The 19,391-nt window shown below is 38.6% G+C and overlaps 2 protein-coding genes across 26 annotated transcripts in view; one reads left to right on the forward strand and one right to left on the reverse strand.

Moving 5' to 3' along the window:
• Positions 1 to 3,382, reverse strand: part of HNRNPC (heterogeneous nuclear ribonucleoprotein C) — a 49,996-nt gene extending 46,614 nt beyond the window's left edge. For 6 of the 25 annotated variants that reach the window (XM_070504001.1, XM_070503982.1, XM_070504000.1 and 3 more), the window contains exons 1-2: positions 3,208 to 3,358; positions 2,526 to 2,571 (exon numbers count right to left, since the gene is read on the reverse strand). The gene's annotated coding sequence lies outside the window, so the exon portion shown is untranslated. Of the gene's footprint in view, positions 1 to 2,525; positions 2,572 to 3,207 lie in introns of all 25 variants that reach the window. The other 19 variants (XM_070503994.1, XM_070503986.1, XM_014844442.3 and 16 more) reach the window with 12 other exon arrangements.
• Positions 3,383 to 17,832: 14,450 nt separating this feature from the next.
• The window catches only part of RPGRIP1 (RPGR interacting protein 1), a 66,447-nt gene continuing 64,888 nt past the window's right edge, over positions 17,833 to 19,391 (forward strand). Inside the window, exon 1 of the mRNA XM_070504023.1 lies at positions 17,833 to 17,913. The gene's annotated coding sequence lies outside the window, so the exon portion shown is untranslated. The remainder of the gene's footprint in view (positions 17,914 to 19,391) is intronic.

Raw genomic sequence — 19,391 nt, forward strand, 5'->3', positions numbered from 1 at the left:
AAAATGTACATTTATTTGAATGTTACCTTCTTTGAGTCAGTGTTTGGGGATGTAGTTATGGTGAAATACTCAATTTTCTTATTTGGAGTCACAGCCTGAACCTAGTACTCAAAATTTTCAGGGTATGTTAAGTAACTTTGTGGCTCATCTACAAACAAAATCTCTGCACTTGTCACAAGATGTAAGCTTAAAAAGCAGCAGTTACTATGAAAAAAAAGTATTAACATCTTTCAAAGTTAAGATGTCTCCCAAGATATTAAGTTAAATTGATGAACTATCACTCATAAAAAAAAGACCAAACAACTTTAGCACTTAAGCGTAATGCTTTGCAATTAACAGTACACTTGGATTAAAGTTTGTCAAACCTCTGGGAGATTTAGATCCCTTCTTCTAAAGGGGTGTTCTCAAAGGTCTGCCAACCAGCATCACGTGGCACTTACTAAAAATGCACATTCTCGAGGCACACCTTAGACTTAATCAGAAACTCGGGTGAAGAGCCCAGCAATCTGTTTTAATTAGGCCCCTTGCTGATTCTGATGTCAGCTCATGTTCAGAACCACAGTCAAGAGTTTAAGATCGATAAAAAATAAATCCAAGAACATTATAACTTATCATAGTAAATGCACCAAGAGATTTAAAAAAATCCTATAGCAATCCTTCCCTTTATAAGTCCCAAATTTCTAATAACTAAGAAAATACATGCATTTACATTACATCTAACAGTTCTGGTTCTCACCATGGTCAGTTCTCTAGCAAATCTAACACAGACAAAACCATAATCTTCCCTGATCCCAATGAGAATAAGTATATATATTAAGTACAAGCAACTAATATTCCCCAAAGACAACTACTAATAAAATTACTTGAAGACTAAAATAATGATATTAAGGCAGTTAATGATAACTAATATACAAAAACTGCTTTTAATAATATAACTATTTTTGTACACTTTTCAACCCCCTGGCAACACATGATTTGAGTTACAGAAACTAGAAATTAAAAGAAGTTAAGACTTGTCTAAGCCCCCTTATAAGTATAAACTGAAACCCAGTAAGATTAACTGAATTGTCAGCAGAGGCTAAAATCCAGTTCTCTTAACTCCTAGGCCAAGATTCTTTCAACTGTCACACTACCCAGTTAACATTCACACATTCACTAGCTAATACAACTAATCTTTAAGATTAGAACAACTAGCTGTTTTGGAGTTTATTCCTTGTTCGTTTCTAACAACAATTCCATCCAAGACAAGGTCACATGCTATGTGAAACCCCCTAGAGACCTAATCACAAATATAAGGTATGTTTAATTCTCTGCAGAAGGAATAGCAAACACCACACCAAGCATTCCCCTGGCACGAGCACGGAAACACAAAAAGGTCAGAAGACCTGCAACTTAGTCATCCTACTTAAACCCTTCCTCTCTAGCCAACATGAAAATGTTACTAGTGTCTACCTATTTGGAAGCACATCTAGAATCCAAATATTAATCCTGTGGCCCTATCATTACAGATGAATATTACCTCAACGGAATTGTTACCTTAGTATATGCCGATCTCAAGGAATCCATAATTCTAACACCTCAAGACAGGAAAAAAAAAAAGGTCCTTCAAATAATTTCAACTCTTATCAATAACTGATCTTAAATATTAATTCCTTACATTTCTCTATCTGCCAACAATATTTTTATTAGGTCTACGATTTCCTGAATTAACCAATCACTGTCCTTACCTCATTTCTAACAGTTCCGCAGAGTGATAAACTTCAAGCCCATTTAAACATACATGTTTAGCCTTAAACTAAAGACAATGCTTTTGATCCCTATTAAAATAGCTACAGGGTGAGGGATTAACAAATGGATAGCTATCTAGAATAAGAATACCTTTATTTTCTATAAAGTAGGTTTCCTAAGGGATTAACTTACCCTGTAATACTGGTTTAAATTGTGCTTAAAAACATTACGTTTTTTTTGAGAATTAACACAAAGAAAAATAAAATCAAGGAAATATTACACGAGGACCAAAAAAGCCATTTCTTGGATAAGTGAATGTGATACTACTCAGGAACCTATGTAATTTTTATAAACTTAGCGAAAATTTTTAGTAAAGTTTCAGGACCTAGCAAATAGGAGGCACTATAATACGTGCTTTTAAAACCACGTAATTATGCATTTTCGCCAAAGTTTAGATGGTCTGGAAAATTAATGCTAGAATATCCTGAAAGTCAAATTTTACGTTCATCAAGACGTTACATTAATATACATCAATAACAAACGCAATTCTCTTAATTAAATATCTTTCCCAAATACAATTTGGCAATTTCCAGTTACCGCTAGTGGTTGCTGTAACTGGGTTCTTGTAAAGATTTCAAACAGTAATAGTACTTTTAGTACCTAGTATTCCAATAGCTAAGTAAAACCACTGGACTAACCTAGTGGTCAAATTCCTTACTATTTCCACTGATTTGACATGACCCTGGCAATCAACACTCTTACGCCTGTTTCTGTCTGAGAAAGATAGTAATACCTACCTCAAGCAAAGCTCCACTAACTTAAATATTTCAAGTGATTTGTAACCTGCAGATAAAAAGTAAGCCAGCTTTAATTATTACTGTTAATATGTAAATGAGATCACAATATTTTTCTTAAACAGAATTGAAAATAACTTTCGAGGTCCATCATCTGCTCAGAGAGAAGTCAAACAAAAAGCAATCAGTAAAAATTCAATCCATTGTTATAATATTCATTATTCTTACGCCCTGCGGTACGCTCCAGCATTTACAGGCTTGCGGCACGTTATGTACTCGGCAACCCTCCCCCATCCCCCGCCCAATTTTTAAATTTAACAGGAAACAGCGGCACTAGATTAACTCCAACTATATTAATGAGCATCTCGATCTTCCCTTCCACGATCTCTCTTGGAGTCCTCATGGTCGTAGGAAATGAAAGGAAAATAGCCGTTAACACAGAAAGAGAGCGGAAAAAGCGCATTTCCCCTGCGGATCACGGCCTAGAGGACACTAGGCTCAATCTACGCAAGGGCTGAGGCCTACAAAACTCTCTCCAGCATAAAACCTAATCCCCCAGCGCTAAGAGAATAAATGGAGGCCTGGTTACTCTACCGAGGGCAGGATTCCCTCGTCTTCTCCCCCGCATCTCCTCGCGCTCCCTGAGGAACCCAACGCCTCGCCTGCTTCCGCCCCCTCCACTTACCAGGAAGGGTGAGGGAGAAGAGATTCGATTCTGAATCTCCCACTCCCGGGTTCTACGTGAAGAAGCCGAGGGCTGCTAGAGGTCGGCAACGCGGCCACAACCGCTTCGTCTCTTCACAAAATGGCCCCCGAGTCTCCTCTGCCGCCGAGGCGAAGGCCTAGGCCCCGCCCCATTCCTGGGGAATCTTCCTATTGGCTGCGACTTTTCTCGCTCCCGCTTCTAATTAGACAGTTCTACCGCTCTTCACGATTCTGTCCAATCACAATCAGTAGTGGGTTAGACTAAGGAAGAGAATTTCCACATGCGTGAGAGAAACTAGTTTGTAACTGGTTATTTTTCCTGTCATTTATCGCCTGAGAAATGCTTATTGGCCACTGTACCTGACGAGGCGCTGGGTAGAAACTCGCCTTTGTATCGCGCACCGCTTCACATCCGGGTATCTGAGGGGTCTGATTGGCGGCCGCGGTGTCCTATCTCTGCTCTGTAGAGCGTCTAGTAGAAGGCCCGCCCAGATCTCGGAATTCCCGCGGCGCGGGGGTGGGGAAGGAGTGCGGTGTTTTGTTAGGTAGCTGTCTCGAAGGATCTGCCCCAGCCCTGGGCTTAGGGAAAGGGAGACGCGCCGAGTGAGTCCTCCATCGTGCAGTGTGGATACAGAAAGGAGTTTTCTTGGAGTAGGGTGGGAGCAGTGAAGACTAGGCCATGTGTAGAATACTAACCAGCCCTGCCGTTTTTCCAACTCTAGATCCCTTCTCAGTTCTAGACTTGAATGTCACCTCCCTCATGGACCACTCCACTTCACAGCCTGTCAAGCCCTTCTTTAGAAAACCCATATCTCACCCAAACCAACTGACTTCCTTATTCCTCTCCACTACAAAAAGTAAGGAAAGTCCAAAATGCTGGCCTGGAATACTACAGCGCCCATCCTCTGGCCCAAGTCATCTCTCTAATACCCTACATGCCAACTAAATAGGCTTACTCCTCTGTCTCTTCCCCCGCTACAAATCTGGTCTCTTAATTCCCTTCATCCTGAAATGGCCTGTCTCCCATCTACTTGTTTGGGTCATCACCTGCTCGGCTCTCTGGTTGTAGTATAGCAGCCCTGCATGCAATGGAATAGGACCAACTCCACTAAGAATGAGGGAGATTTCTCTGTGCCATTAGGGAAGGCAAGGTGTAAAACACTAGATAACGTGATTCCATCTGTATACATTTTTAAGGGATATATATATATATAATATATATGTGAATTCAGTTTTATGCATTAGTTTTGAATTAATTCTGAATTCCAGAGAGATTGGCGAGGAAACTGTTACCTGTCCTATGACAAAACTAAAACAATTTAGTAACGACTTTGATGTCCTTTATTCAAGGGAAAACAATCCATGGATTGGGAGAGTACAGGGCCTCACCAGCAGTGGAGCTCTCTTCTCGAGGCCAGGAGCCAGTTTTAGATAGCGATGGAAGCCGCTGGGTGGAAACAGGGCAAGATTGGCTGGGGCTGCATGTCTGTCCTTATTTAGAAAGATCAAGGAACAAGGAAATAAGTACAGTATAGAGCCCACAGTTAGCTTGGCGTTTGGGGATTGGCTGACGATGTAGTGCGTTTCTGGTCAAGCAGAGCGTTTACAAGCACACGAAAATTTGGCTTGCTGACATGACACACCCAGCAGGAGAGACTCCATCTTGGGCCTAGAAATTTGTTTCAACATAACGTTTGGGGAGTGAACCTGCTACCTTTTTCAGTAGTATGCCTTTCTATACTGTTCGAATTTTTTGCCATATACGTGTTTTGGTTTAAGCTAATTTAAAAAGCAAAAACGAAAAGCATGTAAGAAAAAATATACTACAATGTTAATAATGGGTCTCTCCTGGTGGGAGAATTGTGTGTGCTCCCCCCCCACCACTTCCTTGTGCTTTTCTGTATTTTCCAAACTCAACTTTGAAGAAGAAATCAGAAGGAATACATTCTCCAAATGCTTAAAGCCTCAGCTCATTTGCCACATTACAATTTATTTAAAACTATTTCATAGCACTGTGATTAATTTTACACTCATCTCCTCTCCTGGATGGTGTTTTTTTTTTTATTCTCCCCAAAGTCCCCCAGTACATAGTTGTATTTTCTAGTTGTGAGTGCCTCCGGCTGTGCCATGTGGGACGCTGCCCCAGCGTGGCATGATGAGCAGTGCTGTGTCCACACCAAGGATCCGAACTGGGGAAACCCTGGGCCACTGAAGCGGAACAGGTGAACTTAACCACTCTGCCATGGGGCCGGCCCAATGGTAAGTTTTTTGGTGGCAGAGTTTAATTCTTCTTATTCCTCTCTGTATTCCCCTTGCTTTTTACATATCACAGGGCCTTAAACAAAGAGTGTTTTAAATTTATATTAAATTAATTAATCATTAACTTTTATTTGTCGGGGGAAATTACTATTTTCCCAGGACAACAGGTAGACTGTCCTTTCTTTATGATATATTTTATATAGCACTTACTCAGAGGGACCCAGAGACTGTGAGGCTTGGTAGACATGTAATTCTTGATGTCAGTAAACACAAATAAACACTAACATGTTTTATTATTCATTGTTCTCATAGAATAAAAATGTCTATAAAATGTTAATGAAAACTACTTATTTTCATTTTACCAGAAATCAGTTTTACTGCATGATCATTGTCATGAACTACTTATTAACTAGCACTGTATTTGGTGCAAGAGAAGTCCTTAAGAGACAGCATTTATGTTTTCAAGGAGTTCACTCTTATGCTAGGTGGGGTGAAAATGGAGTATACATGAAGAATTAACTAGTCCTCTGTCAGGTAACTCAAAGTTTACTAAGGATGAGAAAACAAGTACAAAAATAGCACAATGCAAGGCAGAATGCTAAGCACCATGTTGATGACAGACATTCATGACTGTCTAGTTTTTAGGCTCTATAAACCTAGGCTGGCGAGCTGGAGAGTAGGAAGTTCCCTTGATCTCTTCTGCTTACTCTAAACACCTTTACAGTTTCAAAGGTGAATGCTTCTATTGGATGGCTGTGTATAGTAGAAAGAAAGCCATTAGCCAGACTCCAGTAGTGGAGGGAGAGTGGAGGAAGAGATAAGGAAACAGAGAAGCAGTAACTCCTTATGTTGGGCTAAAGAGAAAACACAACAAAAGTGAACTTTTGTTTTCAGTTCAAGAAGTAATTCTCTTCAAAGAAGGTGTTATGTGGCTTGGAGGTATTACCAGAATAATGTACCCCCTGCAACTTCTCTTCCAGTTCCAAGCCACCTATCAAGAAGAAGAAAGGAAAAGCAGTAACAGCTATGAAATGCCATGCTTTTTACCTGTTAGCTGAATTTTGTCCTCGGTATCTATCACCCTACATATCCACAGCGATCTACCTTATCCCATTTAACAAATCAAATAGGACTTAGCTAGTGCAACCATCATTGCCTCTCTTCCTCTGCATCCTCCATCATCCGGGGATGTCATAAGCATCTTCCGCTGGAAAGCAAGGAGGTGATCTCTGATGAATCCAGACAAAGCACTTAATTGAAACTTCACAGAGCTCTCTAATTTACCCAACACTATTTATACTTCTTTATGATAATTTGGAGACCTTTCTGACTGCAACCTATCTTCTACAGACAACCATATTCTACCTAGAAGATAATGTTATACAGATATTACACAACTCTTTCAAGACCATTACTCTTTTACTGCGTCCTGTTTCTCCCACATCGAGTCTGTCCCCCAAGCTGATTCTGCAAACTGCTGTCATGGTAATCATCTGAAAGCATTCACTTTTACTGTGTGACTCCCACACTAAAATCCTATAATAGCTCTCTATTCCAGTCCTGTGTTTTCATTGTTTCATTCACAGCTCTTCCCTGACTGGGTCCTTGTTACCTATCAATGTTATCCCCTCCACAAGACCCTATACCTAGGCAGCCCCCGCTGTCCCCACTCCAACAGGCCACATTGCTTTTCCCTTTCCCCATAGTCCAACCATTCTTTAAAACCCAACTCAAGTCCCAATTAATTCTTTTAAAGAATATATGATGATTCATTCAACTGCTGTTTCAATCAACCAATACTTTAGTGGGTTATTTTTTAACTTGAACCGTTTTATATGCTCAAGGCGTTGACCTAAACATCACAAAACGAGATATAACATAGTTCCAGTTCTCAAGCTTTGCACCCTTTCTCAAACTCATTTCGTAGTCATTGTTTACCCTGTAACAAGATAGTACTGTTTTGTTCTGTAATCCTTTTATTTATGGACCCCATTTTGTACTTGGTGTGTGTGTGAATCACAATATTTAATAGGTTGATTGTTTTGTTTTTTTTTTTTTAAGATTTTACTTTTCCTTTTTCTCCCAAAGCCGCCTGGTATGTAGTTGTGTATTTTTAGTTGTGGGTCCTTCTAGTTGTGGCATGTGGAACACCGCCTCAGCATGGCTTGATGAGCAGTGCCCTGTCCGCGCCCAGGGTTCGAACCAGCGAAACCCTGGGCCTCTGAAGCAGAGCGCGCTAAGTTAACCACTTGGCCTCGGGGTCGGCCCACAACAGGTTGATTGTTTGACTAGTTATCTGACATAGCATTTCATTATACCCATTTCTGTTTTCATTCCAAAAGCCTTTGGCAATGGGTAAAATCATGCTAGGGGAATTTGGAATATAGAGTCCAGAGAATAGATTAATGATAATCTGACTTCTAGAGTACAGATTCTACAAAAATGATTTTACACACTGCTAATAAAATTGTTGGTCACTTTGGATAATACACACCTTCTCAAGGCTTCCAGTGGTTTCTTTCCTCTCTTATTATTTTAAAGTTTTCCAAATAGAAATATCCTACTTGCTTTTTTCTGATGATATGTGATTATTGTAAAAACTTGAAATACAGAAAAAGTAAAAATCTCTATGTGATCCATCCTCCAAAAACATCCATTCTTAACTATTTGGTATAGATGTTTAAAGATTTTTTAAAGATGTATATATGGATTTATTTTTACCTAAGTATTATAATCTGTAATTGGGGACTTTTAAAATTTTATTTTAGTAACCATAACCCTGAGCTTAAAAATTAAAAAATAAAAAAAGAAGCAAAAGATCTTTATCCACAAAGCTTGGAAAAATTAGAGAGATAAAAGAAATTCTGAATTATGACATCTATTTGGTGGTTTGGGGGTTGAGTAGTGTTTGATTTTAAGTGTTACTGGCTATCCTCATATTAATAATAATAAAAATAATAGATAAGTTTTATTGAGCAGATACCATGTGTCAAGCACTTTTCTAAGTGTTTTACATGAATTAGTTCATTTGGTAATTTTATTATCCTCATTTTAAAGGTGAGGAAACTAAAACACAGAGAAGTTAAGTAATTTGCCTAAGGTAGCACAGCTAGTTTTTGGTGGAGCTAAAATACTCATGCTAGGAAGTCTGATTCTAGAATGTGTGCATATAACCATTACAAATTTTAACAATATAAGATTTGCAAAGGTGGAAAAATCCTACTCATTTATTCAACAAATATTTGTGAAGCATATGCTATATAATAAGCATTGTGCCAAGTTTTGTGCCGGGTCACAAGAACATAGTAAACAGAATAGACATGGCCCCTGACTTTCAGAACAGAGTCAAATATTAAATAAATATTACTTGATTAATTGCTTATAATAAGTTGTATTAAGTACTACTACAGCTAAGTACAGATGCTATGGAACCTATAAAATATAGGCCTCTAGGCCCTTCCAGGACATATTGTGAAAATAAATGACTTAATTAGAAAGACTTCCTGTTTCTTTCTTGTTTCCTCAGTTTCTTTTTTCTCCTTTCTACTAAGTGATTTTTATACATCTTTTCCTTTGTCTTCTTTGCTCCCGTTCTAATTTTCATCCCAGCAATGACCTAAATCTGGTTTCTTGTGGGTTAAGCCTTCTTTAACACACTTGCCATCTGTTCTCCTTCTGGCTCTTGCACAAGATTTTATCCTCTGTGATTTTTCATTAGGCTAATCTTTATACAGCTTACAAAATGCTTTTCAGTTGACAAGCTTTACATTTCATAATTAGTGATTATTTTACTGTAATGGTAGAAATTGACCTTTTGAGCATACATCTAAATGTTAAAAACGTACTATATGAACTGGCCCAGATCGTTTCAAATATGAAATTATATCTCACGAAGTAATTATCCTTCACATGACTGACCCGTATAGTAGTTACTTCTTATCCGAGGGGCATAGATTCCAGGACCCACAGTGGCTGCCTGAAACCTCAGATAGTCCTGAACACTGTATATACTATGTTTTTTCCTAACGGGCTAATAAGCAGGTGGTGTATACAGCATGGATACACTAGACAAAGGGATGATTCACGACCCAGGCAGGACACAGCGGAACTTCGTGAGATTTCATCACACTACTTAGAATGGTGCATAACTTAAAACTTATGAATCATTTATTTCTGGAACTCTCCATGTAATATTTTTCGACTATGATTGACCACAGGTAGCTGAAACTGCGGAAAGTGAAACCACAGATTAAGGGGGGACTATAGTATAAAATTTACTCAGGGACTTTTTCAAATACAGTTTTGGAGACTTCTCTTAATGTCTGAGGAACATTTCCAAGAGAATGACTCTTATCTTTTATTACTACCTATTCCACAACTTTATCCCCAGAATACTGCCTCTTGTCATCTCAATTTATATTCAGATACCTAAAACCGCAGAACATACTCCCTTGTTTTCTTCCTTATTGTCCAAAGAACCTTGACTACCATTCCCTTCTGGGGAATGGTGAAAAGAGAGTAGTAGGGGGTCAAAGAATGGTAAATTCAGGGAATGTGAAGAAATGCTGAATTAGGGACAACATCGCAAAGAAAGATAGCACGAATTTGAATTGGCAGATTCGAGCAATGGGAGAGAGATCAGTAAAAGCCCTTCCCCTTTATGTGAGTTCTGAGAAGCAAAAGAAAGCCTTATTAAGCTTATGTGAGTAAAGTTTTCAATAACTGAATCAAGTATCAGTTTTCAAATGTAAATTTAAAGTAAATAAAATTGGTAGACGAAAGTGTCCCAATTTTATTTAAACTGATTTACGGTGATGGTTGCACTAATCAGTGACGTTACTAAAATCATTGTATTTTACACCTGAAATGGGCATGTGTAAAATATACCTCAATAAAGCTGTTTTTTAAAAACTGCAAGGAAAGAAAAGGAAATAACATTAAAAATTCAGTCCCTTAGTCTCACTAGCTACATTTCAGGTGTCTAATAACCACATGTGGCCAGTGGATACCGTTTTGGACAGCATAGGTCTGGTACATAAAGCTTTTTCATGCTGTTAAAAAATTCTTTCTAAAATCTGTTTCAAAATACTTATGCTTACAGCAAACGTATATAACAACCAAAATAGAAAACATGCAAAAAACTTAGTATCCTTGACACATCAGGGACTCTTTTTTTTTTTTTTAAGATTTTTAATTTTTCCTTTCTCTCCCCAAAGCCCCCCACTACATAGTTGTGTATTCTTAGTTGTAAGTCCTTCTAGTTGTGGGATGTGGGACACCGCCTCAGCATGGCTCGATGAGCGGTGCCATGTCCATGCCCAGGATTCGAACCAGGGAAACCCTGGGCCACTGCAGTGGAGCTTGAGAACTCTAACCACTCAGCAACATGGCCAGCCCCTCTTTTTTTTTTAATTTCAAGTGTACATTGTAATATATTTCGAATTCTGTGTAGGTTACATCATGTTCACCACCCAAAGACTAATTACCGTCCGTCACCACACACATGTGCCTAATCACCTCTTTTGCCCTCCTCCCTGCCCCCTTCCCCTCTGGTAACCACTAATCCAGTCTCTGTCTGTATGTATTTGTTTGTCATTGTTTTTATCGTCTACTTATGAGTGAGATCATACGGTATTTGATTTTCTCCCTCTGACATTTCACTTAGCATAATACCCTCCAGGTCCATCTATGTTGTCACAAATGGCCAGATTTCATCATTTCTTTATTCTTTTTTATTTTAAAGATTGGCATAACTAACAACTGTTGCCAATCTTTCTTTGCCTTCTGCTTTTTCTCCCCAAATCCCCCCAGTATATAGTTGTATATTTTAATTGTGGGTCCTTCTGGTTGTGGCATGTCGGACACTGCTTCAGCGTGGCCCGACGAGCGGTGCCATGTCCGCGTCCACGATTCGAACTGGTGAAACCCTGGGCCAGTGCAGCAGAGCGCATGAACTCAGCCACTCAGCCACGGGGCTGGCCCCAGATTTCATCATTTCTCATGGCTGAGTAGTATTCCATTGTGTATATATGGCACATCTTCTTTATCCATTTGTCCCTTGATAGGCACCTACGTTGCTTGCATGCCTTGGCTATTGTGAATAATGCTGCAATGAACATAGGGGTGCATGTATCTTTGTGTATTTGTGTTTTCAAATTCTTTGGATAAATACCCAGCAGTGGAATAGCTGGATCATATGGTAGATCTATTCTTAATTTTCTGAGGAATCTCCCTACTGTTTTCCATAGTGGCTGCACCAGTTTGCACTCTCGCGTATGAGGGTTCCCTTCTCTCCACATCCTCTCCAACACTTATTGTTTCCTGTCTTGTTAATTATAGCCTTTCTGATGGGAGTGAGGTGACACCTCATTGTAGTTTTGATTTGCATTTCCCTGATAGTTAATGATGTTCAACATCTTTTCATGTTCCTGTTGGCCATCTGTATATCTTCTTTGGAGAAATCTCTGTTCAGATCTTTTTACCCATTTTTTACTTGGCTTGTTAGTTTTTTTCTAGTTGAGATGTCTGAGTTCTTAGTATATGTTGGATATTAACCCCTTATCTGATATATGGTTTGCAAATACCTTCTCCCAATTGTTAGATTGTCTTTTCGTTTTGTTGATGGTTTCCTTTGCTGTGCAGAAGCTTTCTGGTTTGATGTAGTCCCATTTGTTTGTTTTTTCTATTGTTTCCCTTGCCCAGTCAGACATGGCATTTGAAAAAACGCAGCTAAGACCAATGTCGAAGAGCATACTGCCTATGTTTTCTTCTAGAAGTTTAATGGTTTCAGATCTTACATTCAAGCCTTTAATCCATTTTGAGGGTTTTTTTTTGTGCATGGTGTAAGATAATGGTCTACTTTCTTTTGCATGCGGCTATCCAGTTTTCCCAACACCATGCACTGAAGCGACTTTCCTTTCTCCATTGTATGTTCTTGGCTCCCTTGCTGAGAATTAGTTGTCCGTATCAGGGACTCCTGATGTGAGTTGGATTTTGTTTTTTAACAATTGAATTTTGTTTTTTAACAATACTTACTACTGAACTGTCCATTTAAAGATGGTTAAAATAGGGGGCCAGCTTAGTGTCACAGTGGTTACATTCACGCACTCTACTTTGGTGCCCTGGGGTTAATGGGGCTTGGATCCTGGGCATGGACCTACATACCACTCATCAAGCCATGCTGTGGTAATGTTCCAAATACAAAATAGAGAAAGATTGGCACAATGTTAGCTCATGGACAATCTTCCTCACCAAAACGAAATAAAACAAAAGGGTTAAAATAGTAAATTTTATGCGTATTTTACCACAATTTTTAATTTTTTTTGAAAGATTTTATTTTTTTCCTTTTTCTCCCCAAAGCCCCCCAGTACATAGTTGTATATTCTTCTTTGTGGGTCCTTCTAGTTGTGGCATATGGGACGCTGCCTCAGCGTGGTCTGATGAGCAGTGCCATGTCTGCGCCCAGGATTCGAACCAACGAAACACTGGGCTGCCTGCAGCAGAGTGCGTGAACTTAACCACTCAGCCACGGGGCCAGCCCCCACAATTTTTAATTTTTTTAAAATAAATTTTCAAAAATAAAACAAATGATCCTATTTTTTTATCTTACATAGTATGTATGCTTTTATGCATACACAAACCAAAATACCAGCAGTAGCTATGTCTGGATGATAGGATTACTAATCCATTTCATTTTCTTCTGTTTATTTTTCTATTCATGTCTATCATGAGCATGTATTACTTTTGTAATCATAAAAATGTTATAATATCTTCAACTCCATTTTTATTGCTCACTTTTTCAATTGAGGTAACATTGTTTTATAATATTGTATAAATTTCAGGTGTACAGCATTATATTTCAACTTCTGTATAGACTGCATCATGTTCACCACCAAAAGTCTAGTTGCCATCTGTCACGGTAAATGTGTGCTCCTTTACCCCTTTGACACTCCTCCTACCCCTATCCCCTTTGGTGACTCCCCATCTGTTCTCCATATCTATGTGCTTGTTTGTTTATTTATCTTCTACATATGAGTGAAATCATATAGCATTTGTCTTTCTCCATCTGACTTATTTTGCTTAGCATAATACCCTCAAGGTCCATTCGTGTTGTCACAAATGACAAGATTGCATCTTTTGTTTTTTTGAGTAGTATTCCATTGTGTATACACATCACATCTTCTTTATCTGTTCATCCATCCATGGGCACTTAGGTTGTTTCCAAGTCTTGGCTATTGTGAATAATGTTGCAGTGAACACAGAGGTGCATATATCTTTTCAAATTAGTGTTTTCCTGTTCTTTGGATAAATACCCAGAAGTGGAATAGCTGGATCGTTTGGTAGTTCTATTTTTTATTTTTTTTAGGAATCTCTGTATGGTTTTCCATACTGGCTGCACCAATTTACATTCCCGCCAGCAGTGTACAAGGACTCCCTTTTCTCCACATCCTCTCCAATACTTATTTCTTGTCATTTTAATAATAGCCATTCTGATGGGTGTGAGGTGATATCTCATTGTGGTTTTGATTTGCATTTCCCTAATAATTAGTGATGTTGAACATCTTTTCATGTGCCTGTTGGCCATCTGCATATCTTCTTTGGATTAATGTCTATTCAGATCCTCTGCCCATTTTTTAATCAAGTTGCTTGCTTTTTGCTGTTGAGTTGTGTGAGTTCTTTGTAGCTTTTGGAAATTAACCCCTTTTTGGATACATGATTTGCAAATATCTTTTCCCAATTGGTAGGTTGTCTTTTTGTTTTGTTGGTGGTTTTCTTTGCCATGCAGAAGCTTTTTATTTTGATGTAGTCCTATTTTTTTATTTTTTCTTTCCCTTGCCTAAGGAGACACATTCAAAAAGATATCACTAAATTATTCACAATAGCCAAGATGTGGAAGCAACCCAAGTGCCCATCAACTGATAATTGGATAAAGAAGATATATATATATTTATATATACACCATGGAATACTATTCAGCCATAAAAAAGTTGAAATCATCCCATTTGCAACAACATGAATGGACCTGGAGGGTACTAAATTAAGTGCAATAAGCCAGACACAGAAAGACAAACACCATATGATTTCAGTCATATGTGGAAGATAAACAAACATACTGACAAACGGGGAAGGGGGTTGGAGGGTGGGTACAGGAGGTGAAGGGGAGCACTTATATGGTCATGGACAAGTAATAATGTACAACTAAAATTTCACAATGATGTAAACTATTATGAACTCAATAAAAAATATATATAACACCGAAAACAAAAAGAAGATACTGCTAAGACCAATGTCAAAGAGCATATTGCCTATGTTTTCTTCTAGGAGTTTTGTCATTTCAGGTCTTACATTCAAGTCTTTAATCCATTTTGAGTTAATTTTTGTGTATGGTGTTAGATTATGGTCTACTTTCACCCTTTTGCATGTGGCTGTCCAGTTTTCCCAACACCATTTATTGGAGAGACTTTCCTTTCTCTGTTGTGTGTTCTTGTCTCCTTTGTTGAAAGGTAGCTGTTCATAGATATGTAGGCTTATTTCTGGGCTCTCAATTCTGTTGCATTGATCTGTGTGTCTGTTTTTCTGCCAGTATCATGCTGTTTTGATTACTAGAGCTTTGTAGTATATTTTGAAATCAGGGAGTGTAATGCCTTTGTTCTTTTTTCTCAGGATTGTTTTGACTCCCACTCCTTCTTGATGACTGAAATTCCTTTAACATGAAACAAGGCCCTACATTTCACATTTCGTAGAGCATTAAGCCTGGTGAAAAAAGAACAAATGGTTTAAATTCTCTCTCAGATGTAATGAGAATGCCAAGGGGGAAAAAACGAGGTAACTGGTTGCCTAAAAGGGGCAGGAGGAAGTGTTTAAAAAATCAGAAATTCAGAAAAGAGAGAGGAAGATCACCAAACACAAACTTAGCCTACTTCAAAATTTTGCCCAGCACTATCTCTGGTTAGATCATACAAAAGAAGGAGAGAAGACTCAAGATTCATTGTGAAATAGATTGGCAAGAAGCAATCTTGAGTGCAGGAAAGGGCAGTTTTTATAACTCTCTCACTTAGATATGGGAAAATATTCTGTTGGATTTTCCTATTTTCACTGGGAAATTTATGTATTCTGGATAATTTCTATACTTCCTAATTGTCTCTCCTTTTTGTTTTATTTTATTATTTTGTAGGATATAAGGGAAGTCACACAGGGCCCATTAAACATGTGCTCGCCCTCCTGGGAGCTCCCTGCACTTCATGGCAGTAACCAGAAAGGGAACTTTCCCAATGCACACACCGAGTATGCAAAAAAGAGAGGATTTCACATAACAATTGAGACCATATTCCACTTAATATAAAGTTTGAATGCAATGACCAGCCATGCAGAATTTTTTTTCTCCCAGTTTTTTTTTTATTGAGTTATTGATAGGTTACGATCTTGTGAAATTTCAATTGTACATTAATGTTTGTCAGTCATGTTGTAGGTGCACCACTTCACCCTTTGTGCCTACCCCCCACCCCACCTTTCCCCTGGTATCCACTAAACTGTTCTTGGTCCATAGTTTTAAATTCCTCATATGAGTGGAGTCATACACAGATTATCTTTCTCTTGCTGGCTTGTTTCACTTAACATAATTCTTTCAAGGTCCATCCATGTTATTGCAAATGGAATGATTTTGTTCTGTTTTGCAGCTGAGTAGTATTCCATTGTATATATGTACCACATCTTCTTTATCCATTCGTCTGTTGATGGGCACTTAGGTTGCTTCCACGTCTTGGCTATTGTAAACAGTGCTGCAATAAACATTGGGGTGCACAGGACTTTTGGGACTGCTGACTTCAGGCTCTTTGGATAAATACCCAGTAGTGGGATGGCTGAATCGTATGGTAGTTCTATTTTTAGTTTTTTGAGGAATCTCCATACTGTTTTCCATAGTGGCTGCACCAGTTTGCATTCCCACCAGCAGTGTATGAGGGTTCCTTTTTCTCCGCAACCTCTCCAACATTTGTTGCTATTAGTTTTAGATATTTTTGTCATTCTAACGGGTGTAAGGTGATATCTTAGTGTAGTTTTGATTTGCATTTCCCTGATGATCAGCGATGATGAGCATCTTTTCATGTGCCTATTGGCCATCAGTGTATCTTCTTTGGAGAAATGTCTGTTCATGTCTCCAGCCCATTTTTTGATTGGGTTGTTTGATGTTTTGTGATTGAGTTGCGAGAGTTCTTTATATATTAAGGATATTAAGCCTTTGTCAGATATATGACTTGCAAATATTTTTTCCCAGTTAGTGGGTTGTTTTTTTGTTTCAATCCTGTTTTCATTTGCCTTGAAAAAGCTCTTTAATCTGATGAAGTCCCATTTGTTTATTCTTTCTATTGTTTCCCTTCTCTGAGAAGGCATGGTGTCTGAAAAGATCCTTTTAATACTGATGTCAAAGAGTGTACTGCCTACGTTTTCTTTCAGAAGCCTTATGGTTTCAGGTCTCACCTTTAGGTCTTTAATCCATTTTGAGTTTATTTTGGTGAATGGTGAAAAAGAATGGTCAATTTTCATTCTTTTACATGTGGCTTTCCAGTTTTCCCAGCACCATTTGTTGAAAAGACTTTCTTTTCTCCATTGTATGCCCTCAGCTCCTTTGTCAAAGATAAGCTGTCCATAGATGTGTGGTTTTATTTCTGGGCTTTCAATTTTGTTCCATTGATCTGTGTGCACCTGTTTTTGTACCAGTACCATGCTGTTTTGATTACTGTAGCTTTGTAGTATGTTTTGAAGTCAGGGATTGTGATGCCTCCCGTTTTGTTCTTTTTTCTCAGGATTGCTTTAGCAATTCGGGGTCTTTTGTTGCCCCATATGAATTTTAGGATTCTTCAGCCATGCAGAATTTTTAAGAATATCTAATTTTCAAATGTCAAGTTCTGTTGTTGCGTAATTACATCCCAGTGTTTCATTTGGAAACTGTGGTCACACTGAAATGGGAGATATACATTCTTTTACTTGAGAGGGTTCTGGCACATGTGGATTGAGCAGGCACGTTGATCCTCCCGATGGAGCAGAGTTTGTTCTCTTCAGAGAGATCTCAGGGATCCAGAGAATCTACCACTGTTGTTGCCCTTCAGAAAGAGATTTAAAGATCATTCTCCCAATACCAACAAGTTTCTATTAATCTCAAATCAAATAAATATGTTTTCAGCTTTAGTTTTAGTTGAGAAATTGCTATGTTAAGGAATCTTTTAGCTGCTCTTTCTTCAACTAAAACATGCATAGAGAAAAAGCACAGCCTTCCAGCTCTGATCCACAAAGAGTTAATATCTTAAGAGCTAAACAGAGCTGTATTAACTCCTCTCTTAACAAACCAAGAGGACAAGAGGATTCTAGAGGACTAGAGGACATCAGAACAGTCAGAGAAAAGAATTAGAGCAATTTGGAGGAAGCAAGAACTGTAAGTTTATATCTAATACATATTTATAGTCTCTCATTTCTTTCCCTGGGGTGTTTTTGAGAAGAGTGAAGTCATTTTATTTATTTTATATTATACTACCAGTCTCCCAGGCATCCAGGCACAATATCACTAGGTCATCTTTAATCCTGTCTCCCTCTTAACTGCATCCCACATCCAACTACTTGGCAAGTCTTTCGATTCTTCTTCTTCAGTGTCTTCATGATCGATCCCACTCTTCCATTCCCTTGCCACTATCCTTCCTAGTTCAAGGCCAATTGCCTGAACCTTACAATATCCTAACACTCCTTCTCTCTGCCAGGATCTCTAACCCACTAATCCCAAATGAATCTTCCTAAAGTTCTTTCACAGCTCTAACTCTATTGCTCTTGTGCTCAAAATGTGTAATTGTTGCCCATTGTCTGCAGAATGAATAAAACTCTCCTAACCTATATGGAAGATCTTCCAAAATATCCTTCCTTTCACTTAAATTCCCACAACTCTCTTTCTCAAACTCATCATCCCTACCTGCTACTGTCCAAGACCACTCTGCTCTTTGCTCATCTCTGACTCTATTCAAACTGTCCTCTCTGTTCAGAACACGCTGTATCTCCACCTGCTAAATCCCTCCCAGACTCCAGCAACCCTCCCTTCATAAGGCTTTTTCTGATTCGTCAAGTAGATGTGAATTTCAGTCTTCCTTTACACTCTCAATTTGCTTCATTCTTTTGTGATTGACTTTTTATATTTTACAGTTAAGAGTGTGCTTTTCTCATTTCTCCTCTTAATTATTCACATCCTAAGAGCAAGGGCTCTATTTTTCTTCTCCTTGTAGGGAGAAGAAAACGGACACGCAGTAATATTTGTCCAGTTAAGTTCAATCTGAATTCCAGGAGTTCCTATCATCTTTTCTGAGCATTCATGCAACCGATGCTACAATTACAGAGCCTACACTTTCTCCACGGCTTCTGTTTATCTCTGATCTGAGTTTCTTTCTCAATGCTTACATCTCATTTGCTTCTATTTTCTTACATATGATCAGCTCCTCCTGAGTTCTCTCACTCACTGTAAAACTGTTTTCTCCAAGACTCCATTCACAATGTCCCTTCCATCCCCCAGACCTTCAACTCAAAGGAGCCCAACTGCAGCCCCCCTTTTAGGGATTTGGCTATTTATTGGGTCTGTTAAAGTTGGTTCCTTATATAGTGGGAAGACTTGAAATCCCAATCCATATTAAATTCGAAATAGTTAAAACCACACTTCTTTATTTTGTCACACGGGCCCACTTAATCTGTGAATTTTTAGAAGATGGAAATATTTTTGCAGCATCATCTCCAATGCTCTACTGGAATGCTACTGACATTCCTTTGAGCAGATTTTTCACCTGATTTTCGAAATTTTCCGCTTCCTGCTGTCTCCTATTCAAATCAGTGACAGCGTTATGGCTCTCACTTCATTGTATTCTTGGCGGTTGGGAGAGA

The sequence above is a fragment of the Equus asinus genome, chromosome 2, assembly GCF_041296235.1.
Source record: "Equus asinus isolate D_3611 breed Donkey chromosome 2, EquAss-T2T_v2, whole genome shotgun sequence".
Lineage (NCBI taxonomy): Eukaryota > Metazoa > Chordata > Mammalia > Perissodactyla > Equidae > Equus > Equus asinus.